General features: G+C 41.1%; 1 non-coding gene across 1 annotated transcript; it reads left to right on the forward strand.

Moving 5' to 3' along the window:
* The first annotated feature begins 13997 nt into the window (after positions 1–13997).
* LOC126090321 (U5 spliceosomal RNA) lies at positions 13998–14115 on the forward strand. The gene has a single exon (XR_007521166.1). It is a non-coding gene; the product is annotated as a U5 spliceosomal RNA (small nuclear RNA).
* The last annotated feature ends 820 nt before the right edge of the window (positions 14116–14935 follow it).

Consider the following 14935-nt stretch of genomic DNA (forward strand, 5'->3'; position numbering starts at 1 on the left):
TGCATAAAGCCATCACTTCCATAAAACTTGAAAATTCCTAAGACATTATCATGATCTACATAATCAAACGCCTTGGAAAGATCACAAAATACCAACCGGAGGTGTATTATTATTTTTAAGATTTGTTGTATTTAATGAGTAAATGTTTAAATATAATTCACAGTCAAGTACCCCTTCTGCGATCCGAACTGTGTTATACTAAGTACATAATTTCGACTTGAGTGTGCAACTACTCTTTTACATTATTTTTTGGAAAATTTTGGAAAATATGTCAGTAAATAAACTGAACGATGACTCTTTAAGCCTGTCTTGTCACCTTTATTGTGAAGAGATGTATAATTGGTTATTTTAACCGGCATGGAACAGATCCCAGTGCCAGTGGTGCGTTGCATGTGTCACTAAGGCCATTCCTTATTAAGTTGGACCAACTTTACAAAATTCCGTTTGAAATACACTAACCAGACACGAGATTTTACCTTTAGAACTTTTATAGCTATATTAATTTCAATGAAGGAAGTTGGTGCTACTTCTACTTACTTAAAGTTTTGTGGAATGACATTTCCAATAAATTTTCTTGCTTCTTCAACTGAACCATTTAGCTCCATATTTGCTGTTACGTTTGGAAAGCGATTGTTTAAATTACTTGTAACTTGCGAATTGTCAGTCACAGTATTGTCATTTAATTAAATTGTTATGAAACTGGTACACTGACTAGCTGTCCTTTCAACCATTTGACAATGTTCGATATACACCGTCGGAAAAGAAAAATATTACACCATTTTAGAGATGTATACGAAATGATTAGTTTTACAGCACAAGTATCGATCCATACTGAAATACCCATAGTAGCAGGTGGTGTTGCCTCCACAGGTGGCAATATAGGTGTTGACTCTGGTCTCCAGTCGACTGTACCGATGGCGAATATACATATATATATATATATTCGGAAATGAAATTCGTTATAAAAGAACCATAACATTTTGAGAAAAAGAGTAATGTACGTACCTACAAGAGCAGAGGGAAAATGACCTTAATTAACCATTGTAAAGCTGTCAGTGGTCAAAGAGGAGTTCAATATGGAGCAACAAAAATTTTTTATTGTTTGTTCAATGGCATACAACGTTTGACAGCGAAGCAAATTTCAAATCTCATTTAAAACATTTCCAGTAAACAACTCCTATTCCGTTGACGCATTCCTACTTAAAAAACTGATTGCAAAAAAACTTTAGTTGCATAAAAAATGTATAATACAATAAAATATTTGAATATAATAATGTGTTCATTAATGTTATCGTTCATTAATGTCAACACTAATCATGAATACATACCCTGTAAACTGATCGTTCCACATCATTCCGATAGTAAAAATCGTTCACATGAACTGTGGAACATGTAACTAACTAACTAATTGGTGTTTCTTCAGACTTACCTCTGCTATCAACCGCAACGTCAGAACTGCCTCTCTTGTGCCTGTCCCTTTCCTAATGACAAACCGATCGTCATCCAACTGATCCTCAATTTTTTTCCATTCTTCTGTAAATTCTTCTTGACAGCAATTTGTATGCATGAGCTGTTAAGCTGACTGTGCGATAATTCTCGCATTTGCCGGCTCTTGCTGTCTTCGGAATTGTGTGGGTGATGTTTCTCCGAAAGTCAGATGGTATAACGCCAGATTCAAACACTCTAGACACCAACATGAATAGTCATATTGTTGCCGCTTACCGAAATGATTTCAGAAACTCTGATGAAGTGTTACCTATCCCTTCTGCCTTATTTGATTTTAAGTCATCCAAAGCTCCTTTAAATTCTGACTACGGTACTGTATCCCCTACCTCTTCCTTGTCGACTCCTGTTTCTTCTTCTACAACGTCATCAGACAAGTCATACCCCTCGTTTATTTCTTTCCATTTCCATTTCATTTAATTCTTTCCACCTGCCAGCTCTTTTATCTACATTTACCAATGGATTCCCTTTGCTCTCAAAATATTACAGCCCGTGCTTTTAACTTCACCGATGGTTGTTTTGACTTTCCTATATGCAGTCCACCGTTCCCACAATCATTTCTTCACTTGGTTCACGTAGCCATTTGACCTTACCTTACCTACAGTTCCTATTTATTTCATTCTTCAGTGACTCCTATTGCTGTATTATTGATTTTCTCTGAACATTTTTGAACTTCTTCATTCCTTAGTACTCATACTTTCATATCCCACTTCATTACCCATTGGTTCTTCCTGATTAGTCTGTTAAAAGTCAGCCGACTCTTCGTCATTATTAAAGTTTGATGTGAGTCTATATCTGCTCCTGGGTACCCCTACAATCCAATATCTGATCACGGAATCTCTACAGCCCATCATGTAATCTAACTGGAATCTTCTCGTAGCTCCCAGTCTTCTCCAAGTACACCTCCACCTCTTGTGAGTTTTAACAGTGTATTTGCTATTACTGGCTGAAAGTAATTGCAGAAATCAGTTAGTTGTTCTCTTCTCTGATTTCTACGACCAAGTCAACATTCTCCTGTAACCTTTTCTTCTACTCCTTCCCCCACAATCCAATCTCCCACAATTATTAGATTTTCATCTCACCTTACGTATTGAATTACCGGTTGAATATCTTCAAATGCCCGACTTTCCCTGTCACTTATGTTTGCTGAACTTTTGCTGTTGGTTCGCTGTCGGTTTGGTGAGAACAACCCTATCATTGAACTGTTTGTATGAACTCACTTTCTTTCCTACTTTCCTCTTCATAACGAATCCTACTCCCACTATAGCATTTTCTGTTGCTGTTGACAATACTCTATACTCGTCTGACCTGAAATCCTTGTCTTCTAGTCATTTCTTTACTGATTCCCACTATATTTAGATTTATCGTTAACACTTTCCTTTTCAGATTTTAGTTTATCTAACACTTTCAAAATGCTGGCATTCCATTCTCCGATACATAGGACGTTACCCTTCCGTTGGTTGTCCAATCTTTATCTTATGGTCACCTTCCCATTGTCAGACCCCTCCCAAAGGTCCGAATCGAGGACTATTCCGGAATCCTCTGTAAGTGGACAGATCATCATGAGACTTTTTCAATTACAGGCCATCCTATTGATACACATTACGCACCTTTAATGCAGTGGCTTCCGTTGCCTTCTACATCCAAATACCGTTGATCATTGCTGATTCTTCCACATTTTAGGGGCTTTTTTCCACTGTAAGGGCAAGAGAATGCCCTGAACCTCTGCCATTCCGCCACCCTCTTCGACAAGGCCATCGGCAAAACGAGAATGACTTCTTATATTGGAAGTCTGTGGCCGCCACTGCTAACGAATTTTATTCGAGATTTAAGCAGTGGCGATTTCGAACAAGTTAACAAGGACGTTCTGATACCTCGTCAAAGAGGCAGACGCAGCAGCTAGATCGTGGTCTAACCCCGTGGAAACAACAGAAAAATAAAGGATCTTAGTCTTTGAGAAGTGGTATTAACAAAGCGAACTGTTCAACCATTGGGGGGGGGGGGGGGGGGGGGAATCAACGAGATGCATGTTCCAAAAACGACTTAACCGAAAACTCTAAGCCAGTTCTGTGATGCCCCGTCCAGCAACTGTACTCCCAAAATAACAACGAAATCACATAAAAATAATTAGACTGCGACGAAAAATAAATAGACACCTACCACATATATAGTTTTGCAATAACAGCTCTCAATAATACTGCGAAATCGTACAGTAAAGAGAAGAGGATGTAGCACACATTTACCGTTCGAAAGGTGACATGTTTTACGTTGAAATTACTTCCAAAGAAAAGTGAAGGCCAGTCAAAGTACTTACCAAGGTTCACTATTCCTGCAAATCCAATGTTGCGTCCGTAGTATTCGTTCTGGGTGACAACGTAGTAGCTCTTATAACACTAATATTACCTATAACGATCTTATCTAACTTCTTTGTCTGTTTTTACTTAATGTGATTTCCGTACAACCATGCTCTTTGATGTAACATCCATATAAATGTTTTATTCATTATTTATGATAATTTATGTAATTGTTATTGAGCTGTGGGTGTAATTTCAAAAGTAGTGTGCTGCAAAGTTAAAACTTTAATTGTAATACTGGTTCAGGTAGAGGGAAACTAGATTTGTAATTATGTAAAACTTGGAGGGAAGTCCCTCCGCAACGGAACTGGCTAGGCAGGAATAGAAAAGTGGACCTGGCTGTCGAACAGCAAGGCAAATGTGTGGCTTGAGTCAGTCAGAGGCTAGCAGGGAACGGGTTCGCATCTTGCGAGCTGAAAGAGGCGAGAAGAACTACAAGATTAACTAATTTAGTCTTAGATGCGGACGGAATTTGGCTTATTAATCGTGACATACCTTGGTTTGGGCTGTACTACGAAAAACCGATCCAAAGGAGAGAATTTTCATAGCTTGTTGCACAGGAAGAGCCAAGGAAATTTTTGCCACCTTTTCTGAATAGCACAAGAGATCGACGCTGCCACCACCGTCATCTCCAGTTATCAGTTGAGTACAGTATAATTGCAAGGACCAGTTATGTGGTTCCGTGTTCAATAATAATTTTGTGTTTATTAAACTTTGGGTTAAGCCACGGTATTTTATCCTTAGTCGTTTACCTAGACAGGGTCCTACCACAAGTGCTACGATAATTCCGTGTATCATTCTTACTGAACTTAAAAGTAATTATCTGTCTTAACCTAATTTAATACACTTTTGTGGAGTTGTGAAGTACATAATTATTTAGTAAGGATAAGTTTTGAAATACTCCGCATAGTTTTCATAAATGAACCGCCAAAGTTTCATCAAAGTGCAGTTACTGAGAGAAAATTTAAAGCATTCAGTTTAAAGAGTTTTCTTATTGAAATAATAGTGTATACGATTCGATGTGTTATGTAGTTAACAGTATTTCCCATTTTGTGTTGTGACTGAAGTGTTCAGTTTCGACCTGAGTCTACCGATAGATTAGTTTCTGGGCCCCCATGCTAATAGTTGAGCCAGATTTAGATATCATATTACAATTAGAGCAATCAAAAATAACCAACTGACTACAAATATTCATACCATACTAGATCCAAGTAACACATGTTCCCCTTGAACTAAATAACGTTAAGTCGTGAACGTTCCTTGAGAATGTAAATAACACTCAGTAAAGAAATAACAATTACTTCATAGCCACTTCAATAGTAGTAATTTCCTATAATTAAACTGACAAAAGAACTTCTTGTCCATGACAGTGGTGCTCCCCCCATTAGCAAACATTTACCTATAATTATTATTATCTTCCTACCGTACCGTACAGATAGTGTTATTGAGAGCCAGTTGATGCCTAAACTAATTAATGCTCCTCCTGTGCAGTTCATGTCAACTGACTAGTATATTATTTTGCTAAATTGTACTACTGTATTCCGTATTATCAGCAAAACAGAAGTTCAGTATAAAGCAAAGTCAACCCCAATAATAAAGTTTCTTTATGAAGTTTGCTAGTACTGGGTACAACTTCACCTAATTAGGCTGACAACCGTTTCCTTTTACCCAATTACAGTTTACTTGATTGATAATAGAACCATGGTTGGATTTCCGTTTGTTTTGCTAATGTTCCCTTTCAGCAGCAATTTTTCAGAGTCGAAAAACAGTCCGACACCGTTCCATTCACTCAGTCACGATCACAGAATAAAAATACTTCCACAGGAATAACGTTCTCAGCATATCACTTAGTTAATAGCAGCTGGTAGTGTTGTAGCGGCTTTTCCTGTGACAGGACCAGTTGAGCTACTGAGGGAGGAGTGTTATACCCTGCATAACGGACTGGCAACTTTTCCGTTTTCTTGGAGATAAATCTTAAACCGGAAACCAAACGTAAATTTGGTAACGGATTGTAAGTTCCGGCAGGAGACACAAAAACGTTAAAATTTGTCAAAGACATTGTGATTCTGTCAAAGGTGGCAAAAGGCATGGGAGAGAAGTTTGTTTAAACGGATGGAATCTTAAAAATAAGTTGTAGGATGACCACCAACAAAGCAAAACAAGGCTAACGGAGTGTGACAAAATTAAGACAGGTGGTACTGACAGAATTAGGTAAGGAAAGATACGATAAAGGTAGTAGGCAAGTTTGATATTTGGGCACCATGAGAACCGACCGTGGCAGGACTAGAGAGGAAATACAACATAGAAATGCAATAACAGGAAAAGCGTTTCTGGAAAAGAGAAATCTTTAACGTTCAATATAAATTTCTGTAATACTAAACGATCGGAGAACATCAGGAAGATTCCTATGTATTATTATTATTATTATTATTGCGTTCTGACATGCAGCGATGAAAAATTCAGTTTATGTTATAAATTTATTTGTTAGTGTGTTGTTTCTAAATGTATTTGCGTGGAGTGTAGACTTATTTTGAAGTAAAATGTGAGCGATAAGCATAACACACAAGAAGAGAACTGAGCCCTCTGAAATGTGGTGCAACAGAAGAATGCCAAACGATTAGATCGGTAGATCTGATAATCAACGAAGAGGTACTGAATCGAACTGGGGAAACGGAGATCAAACTGAGTGCAAGAGTGGATCGATGGTAGGACATATCCGGAGAGATCAGGCAATAGTTTCATTATGGTTGGAGGTGTGGGTGGGGCGCTAAACTTTTAGAGGATAACCAAGTCTTGACTACAGCAAGAAGGTTCCAGTGACTGTAGGTCGAAATAGTTATGCGAAGGTTAGACTAGAGTGGAGATCTGCAGCGATGCAGTCTTGCTACCGGAAGCCACAATTGCCATATATATCAAACACTTTTTTATCTATATATCCTGTATAGCAACAAGCTGAGAAACCAGCATTGCCCAGGTGTGTATTTACTCCAATCTTCTATTTCTCCTCCTTACCTGCCTCCCTGTCCATCTCCTGTTTTCCACCACATGTGTCCAGATTTTCCATCCCATCTCTCTGCCCACCTCTTCCACTTTCCAGTCACTGTTCATATTCTTCTGGTCCTCTCTCTGCGCATATCCTCCAACTTCCAACCTCTCCCCCTCTCTCCATCACCTCCTCCCTGTCTCTCTGTCAATGAGCATCTCTTCCTACCCCTTGTGCTCTTTCCTTTCTCTGTCCGTCTCATCGTTCCCCCTCGCTATCTATGCATCTCCCTCGAACCCAGTCCACTCCGTTCTCTCCCCACGTTATCACCTGCACCCGAGTGGATCTTTCCAGATCGTAACTAATATGTGTACCAAATGCGCTTTAGGATGCGCTTTATACACGTGACTTTGCCAGTGTACACATATGTCAAACATATTTCACGTATGAAGCCATGTCTCCGCAAAATCCTTTCTTCCAGGAGTGCTAGTTCTGCAAGGATCGCAGGAGAGCTTCTGTGAAGCTTGGAAGGTAGGAGACGAGGTACTGGCGGAATTAAAGCTGTGTGGACGGGGCGTGAGTCGTGCTTGGGTAGCTCAGTCGGCAGAGCGCTTGCCCGCGAAAGACAAAGGTCCCGAATTCGAGTCTCGGGCCGGCACACAGTTTTAATCTTCCAGAAAGTTTCATATTTCACGTATATTGAAATTATTTCACACGTATTTGTACATATATTCCTGCTTTATCTCTACCGACTTTCACATTGCAGCTTCATTTTCACGTAGCTCATTGATTCTGAAGTCGCATTTCCTGAACTATGCGACAAACAGTGATATAATTTTGGAGGGACAGCCAGTGGTGTACGTGTCTCACGTCTGCGAAATGTGTTGCGATTATAGTCAGTAGTAAAGAAGTAATAAATTGAAACTTCACACATGATGCTGCAGTTTTTCACGTATCTCAGTGTTTATGACGTCATATATCGTGAAGAATTTGTCGTACAATGATATATGTTAGTAGCTACATTCACTGGTATGTGAAATGTGTTGTGAATAGAGTAAGTAGTAAAGGAGTAATAAACCAAAACGTTGTGCTTCATGTCGCAGTTTTGCTACGCGACTAACGAAGATGCAGTAGACGATGAGCATTTTTCTTTTCATTATTTTGTGAGGGTTGTTAGCGAGAAAAGGTTTCGTAAAGGTATGAAATTATTTGTAACGTTTGTTACAAGTCACTAAATGCTATGATTCTCAAATACTGGATGAATAAAGTATGGTTCTTCTCTGTGATAGGCAGGTGGTTCTTACCCCAACAGCGGTTCTTTGCAGACAGTAAATAACATTTGTTGCAAGTTTGGCTCAAATCGGTCGAGTGGTTTAGTAGAACATAAGCACACATACAAACGTTCACCATGTGATCAAAAGGATCCCGACACCTAGCTGAAAATGACTTACAACTTAGTGGCGCCATCCATCAGTAACGTTGGAATTCAGCACAGTGTTGGCCTGCTCTTAGCCTAGTTGACAGGTTCCACTCTCGCACTCATATGTTCAGTCAGGTGCTGGAAGGTTTCTTGGGGAATGGCAGCCCATACTTCACAGAGTGCTGCACTGAGGAAAGTTATCGATCTCGGTTGGTCATGCCTGGAACGAAGTCGGTGTTCCAAAATATCCCAAAGGTGTTCTACAGGATTCAGCTGAGGACTCTGTGCAGGTCAGTCCATTACAGGGATGTTATTGTCGATTAATTACTCCGCCACAGGCCGTGCATTGTGAATAGACGTCGATCGTGTTGAAAGATGCAGTCGCCGTCCCCAAATTGCTTTTCAACAGTAAGAAGCAAAAAGGCGCTTAAAACATCAGTTTAGGTCTGTGTTGTGATAGTGCCACGCAAAATAACAAGGGGTGCAAGTCCTCTCCATGAAAAACACTACCAGAGCATAAAACCACCACCTCCGAATTTTACTGTTGGCACTACACACGCTGGCTTGTGATGTTCAACGGGCATTCGCCATACCCACACCCTGCCATCGGAACACCACATTGTGTTCCGTGATTCGTCACTCCACACAAAGCTTTTCCACTATCCAATCGTCCAATGTTTCGCTCCTTACACTGAGCGAGGTGTCGTTTGGAATTTACCGGCGTGATATTTGGCTTATGAGCAGCCGCTCAACCGTGAAATCGAAGTTTTCTCACCTCCGGCCTGACTGTTATAGTACTTGCAGTGGATCCTGATGCAATTTGGAATTCGTTTGTGATGGTCTGAATAGATGTCTGGCTATTAGACAGTACGACCCTCTTCAACTGTCGGTGGTCTCTGCTAGTCAACACACGAGGTCGGCCTGTACGCTTTCGTGCTGTCCCGTGTCCCTTCACGTTTCCACATCACTATCACATCGGAAACAGTGGACCTAGGGATGTTTAGGAGTGTGCAAATCTCGCGTACAGACGTATGACACAAGTGACACCCAGCCACCCGACCACTACGAAGTCCTTGAGTTCCGCGGAGCTCTCTGCTCTTTCACGATGTCAAATAACTACTGAAGTCGCTGATTTGGAGTACCTGGCAGTAGGTGTCAGCACAATGATCCTAATATGAAAAACGTATGTTTTTGGGGTGTCCGGATACTATTGATCACATATTGCACATACATACATACGTACTTCCATTTTTATAATATTGATGAATAAATAAAATTACCGGGAAAACATGTCAATTACGTTCAGGAACATTGACAATTGCAAGCCTCGTTTTGACATCTATCTGGCGCAACTATGAAACGACACAGCAAGTAACATGTTTCACTTCGCTATGACTCATGCCTAATGAGGGTATAATTCGAAAAGATTGGATTTGTACTCGTTTATGCCTAACTCTTATTAAATGTTTATGTGTGCAGGGAAGGTAACTAGGCGCAATACAAATTACATCGTACATTTTCTGTTTGAAAATCTCTTTTCCTGTCCTGAAAAGTACACAGATCCGTTTCCTGCCCGTTATAGATATTATCAATTATCGGTTTTCCCATGAATCTGATGCTATATCCGGGAATTTCTTATGTTGCCTTTAATGATTTCCTCTCGTGAAACGCCAATGTAATTACATACACATTTAGGCACGTTTCATTAAAAGGACGCCAGCCGGTGTGGCCAAGCGGTTCTAGGCGCTTCAGTCTGGACCCGCGCGACCGCTACGGTCGCAGTTTCGAATCCTGCCTCGGGCATGGATGTGTGTGTTGTCCTTAGGTTTGTTAGGTCTATGTAGTTCTAAGTTCTAGGGGACTGACGACCTCAGATGTTAAGTCTCATAGTGCTCAGAGCCATCTGAACCATTAAAATGACGAAGGCAGTTTTGGTGTCCATGAGCTGTTGTAGAGAACTAGAAAATTTCAGACGGTTCACAATTACAGGAGCCCAAGAGTTTAGACATGTCGTCGGAAAGATTGATGATGATAATGATGAGGTCCCATACTCCGAGAAGCATAGGGGACGATGCGGGAAACCCGCACCGCCGACTAGGCAAGGTCCGGAGGTGGTTTGCCATTACCATCCTCTGACCGTAATGGGGATGAATGATGGTGATGAAGACGACACAACAACACCCAGTGGTCTCGAGGCAGGGAAAGTCCCTGACCCCGCCGGGAATCGAACCCGGGACCCTGTGCGCGGGAAGTGAGAACGCCCGCAAGACCACGAGCTGCCAGTTAATAATGAGCCATGCCCATTGTAACTCATGTAATTCCAAAGTGCAACATACCAAAAGTATTTAACTAGTTAATAGCTTGGAGGGATAAGAAATCAGCTGGTCTGAATGCCAGAATCTATATCAAAGGCTGATGAATGAACCAGTCACCGTACATCCTTGTCAACGGCAGTCAGCTGTATTTATAACAGAGGAATTGATGCGGCTGACAGAACGATAATTCCCACTCTCATGCTGCAATCCAGAAGTAAGAAATACGTGTCGTTACATAGAGCCGTGCAAACAACACCCTCATTAGTCCATTGAGCAACGTAAGAAACCAAGTGGGTGAGTCATGATACATTTTCTTTGCACATGTGGTGTGGCTAACGAAGTGACTTTAGGCGGCAGTGAACCACGTGACGGTTGAGCTGCATTCTATTCCTTCTCTCGAAACGCTATTTGTACTCAAATACAAAAGAGAAGCATATACTAATGTTTCTCACCCCGTGAAAAAAGAAATGGAGCTTTTTCTATCAATGTGAAAAAGAACATGTCCATAAATTGCAATTAGGTTCACTCTCGTTCACAGAAAATCAGGAGAATTTGCACCAGTGTCTTGATCGACACTATGACATCACACAAGCAAAAATTTTTTTGTGAATTAGTGGGTCAATCGGGATTCAGAGCAATTCGTTCTGTATCTCGGCAACACCTACCCACAATGTTTTAGGAGAATACGAACAAATGCTCGTAATTATTCGTAGAGGACATCAACCTCATCACCGGAACGTAAGCACGTTGATGCTGGAAATAAGACCTCCCATTTAATTTTTCGTTAACATCAAAAGTCTACGCAGAGCTCACGCAATTCCCAGAAATTAGGTGCATATGGTATGCGGGTGCGTAGCTGGTGCCCGACGTCATACGTGCCTGGCATTGAAGACATCAACTTGAGTTCACTATTATTCTCTTCAAACCTCTCAGAAGTATCCTGCCCTTGCGACACGGGCAGTTGTCTTGCTGGAGTTTGCCACTTCGTTATGGAGGGCACCACTTCAACAACTACATGACTAATCTGCATTATACACTCAAGTGCCTTACAGTGTGATCATCGGATCACTTTCAGACTATTTCTCGACCGTTCCACTGTCGTATAGCGGGTGGGGAATATGAACACTATATTGCCGTACTACCTCTGATTTTATCATTGTATTACGACACTCATGTTTCCTATGTAGCTGGGACTCAACGAAATACTTTCACAACTGAAGAACAAATTTGGTGATTGAAATTACATGGGAGGTTCCGGCCGCTACAGAAAACGTATTTGTTTTAGTGGTTGCTATCCCAGTTAGCTTACCATATCCGTGACATTCTCTCCACTATTTGCCGATAATAATACACGTTCTTCCCTTATTTGAATTATTTAATTGCTCTCCGACTATCCTATGTGGTAATGATCCCATACGGCGCAACAATACTCCTAAAGATAACAGACAGTCGTAGTGTAGGCACGCTACTTAATACGTGGGCATTGTTCTTATCTGAGTATTCTGTCAATAACACGCAGTCTACACGTTCGCTTTCCTAGAAAATTTTATTTGCGAATGTTTCACTTTAAGTTTTTCGTAATTGTAATACAAAGGTTTTTTGTTCAATCGACAACGTCTAAATTTGTGCGACTTATTGTGTATCTAAAATTTAACAGATTTTTGTAGTGCTCACGTGGAGAACTTCACTCTTTTTTACGTGGGGTCATTTAACACTTTCCGAATAATATAGATATCTTGTCTAAATTGTTTTGCAATTCATTTTGATCTAATGATGAGTTTACCACATAGTAAACGACTGAATCACCTGCAGACAATCTGTAAAAGACTCTCATATTGTCTTCAAAGTAATTTATATTGATTGGGAACAACAGAGGGCCTATAACATTTCTTGGAGCCTGAGATATCACTTCTGTTTTACTCTATGATTTCTTGTCAGTTAACACGTATTGTGTCGTTTCTGACAGAACATCACGAATGCAGTCGCAGAAGTAAGACGATATTCCATAGGGATGCCGCTTGTAAGGAACGATGTCAAAAGCCTTCTGTAAATTTAGAAATGTGGAAACAACTTTGAGGACCTGTCGATAGCGCTCATTGTCTTGTGAAAGTTGTGTTTCAAAAGAATACTTCCTGAATCAGTGCTGCATCTGTGCGAGTAGATTATTTTTGTGGGGCATTTCGTTTTGTTCGAACTTAGTATATGTTCCAAATCATCTTGAAAACATGTCAGTGATTTGAGTCTACAATTCTTTTCTTGAGTATTGGTGCTATCTGTGAAGTTTCAATCCTTACGTTCGGATCTGTCGTCGAGCGATCGGTTGTATATGGTTGCTAAAAATGGAGCTTTATCATCAGCATACTCTGAAAGGGAGTACGGAGTCTTGATCAGAAGACTTACCTTTATTGACTTAACTTGCTTCACCACATCGAGGATACCTGCATCCAAATTATCTATTTTGGCAGCTATTCTCATGTGAGTTCTGAATTCCCCTGTAGTGAAGACATTTCGGGAATCCGTGTTTAGTGACTTACATCGGTGGCTCTGTCATCGGTAACACTACCACTGCTACTAATGTCTTGCCGCTGGCACTCCAGTACGACTAGAACCTCTTTTGAATTTCGGCGTGATTTCGAGTTTCGTTGTGGAAACTATAAAAGGCATCGCGCATTGAAGTCTACGCTAAGTTTCGAGCCTCTGTAAAATACCGTCAATCTGGGAGATTCTGCTTTCTTTCAAATCTAGCGTACTCTTTTCGTTGCTTGTGCAACAATCTCTGACCCGTTTTGTGTGCCATGGGTGATCTGATCAGTCTCTTATCAGTCTGATGAGTATAACACTCAATTTCCTTCTAGTAATATGACCCACATCTGGTCGACTTTTACACTGTTAGCATTACATGAATGAAGTTACAATTAAATCAGAACCATTAGCTGCTGACGGGCGCTGACATATATGAACGAGGACAGTTGAAAATGTGTGCCCCCTCCGGGACTCGAAAGCGGGACCTCCTGCTTACGACACAGACGCTCTATCCACTTGAGCCACCGAAGGCACAGGGAATAGCGCGACTGCAGGGATTTATCGCCGGCGCGCTCCCCGTAATACCCACATTCTCAACTTATAGTCCACACAACCGGTTAGCCTTAAGGATATGAAGATGGCATACGTTCTTTCGGACATGACTTTTTCATATCGTAAAGGCTAAACAGCTGATGACCTTCTTCAGCGAGGCTGAACACGATTTGCCTGAACTCTTACGGGACTGGGTCGATTGTCTACCGTGAATAATGGGTATAATGGCAGGGACACACGAATGTAGTGTGTGGACTATAAGTTGAGAATGTGGGTATCACGGGGAGCGTGCCAGCGATAAATCCCTGCAGTCGCGCTATTCCCTGTGCCCTCGGTGTCTCATACGGACACTCTGGTTTCCCTTCAAAACGAACTAATCTTTCACCTTTTACTAAAGATTTCCGTGGAGGGGAACATTAAATGAGTCTGTGAGGTATTTTTCGTAGTACTCGGCTATTGCTGAGCCAAAAAGAGCACGTGTTCTCGGGTTCGATTCCCGGCGGGGTCAGGGATTTTCTCTGCCTCGTGATGACTGGGTGTTGTGTGATGTCCTTAGGTTAGTTAGGTTTAAGTAGTTCTAAGTTCTAGGGGACTGATGACCATAGATGTTAAGTCACATAGTGCTGAAAGCCATTTTTAGCCGGCACGGTAGCTCTGCGTGTTCGGTCAGAGAGCCGGTTGGCCTCTGTAATAAAAACCTGAGTGGAAGGATCAACCACCGAACTTGAATAGGTTGTCTTGCGACGTCCGCAACGACCAAACACAACAATCGATAACGAACAAAATGCAAAAAAAAAAAAAATGAATAGAGGGTCTGCCACATAAGCAGGAGATCCCGCGTTCGAGTCCCAGTCGGGGCACACACTTTCAACTGTCCCCGTTCCTATATATCAGCGCCCGTCAGCAGCTAATGGTATTGACATGTCCGAAAGAACAGATGCCATCTTCATATTACATGAATAAGGCTGTCACTCATGAAAGCACGAAGAAAATTTTTATAAGTTTTTCGAAATATATGTATTTTGCGTTTATTTTTGATGAAAGTACAAGTATGAAAGGATGTGGTATGTAATAATTTTCACGTGCTGCATATGTGTGGTGGTCCCTTCAGGTAGCCTGTCTATGTGGGTTGGCGCGTATTTCGAGCACCCGTTCACCTGAATGATGCCGTATCAGGGGACGACAAACGACAACGTGTAACAATCAAACTCTTTCATCCGGCCAGTGAACAATTTTCCTCTAATCTACGGTCCAGTATCGATGATCTAATGCCCAGTGCAATATA

Source organism: Schistocerca cancellata, chromosome 6 (assembly GCF_023864275.1).
Source record: "Schistocerca cancellata isolate TAMUIC-IGC-003103 chromosome 6, iqSchCanc2.1, whole genome shotgun sequence".
Taxonomy (NCBI): domain Eukaryota; kingdom Metazoa; phylum Arthropoda; class Insecta; order Orthoptera; family Acrididae; genus Schistocerca; species Schistocerca cancellata.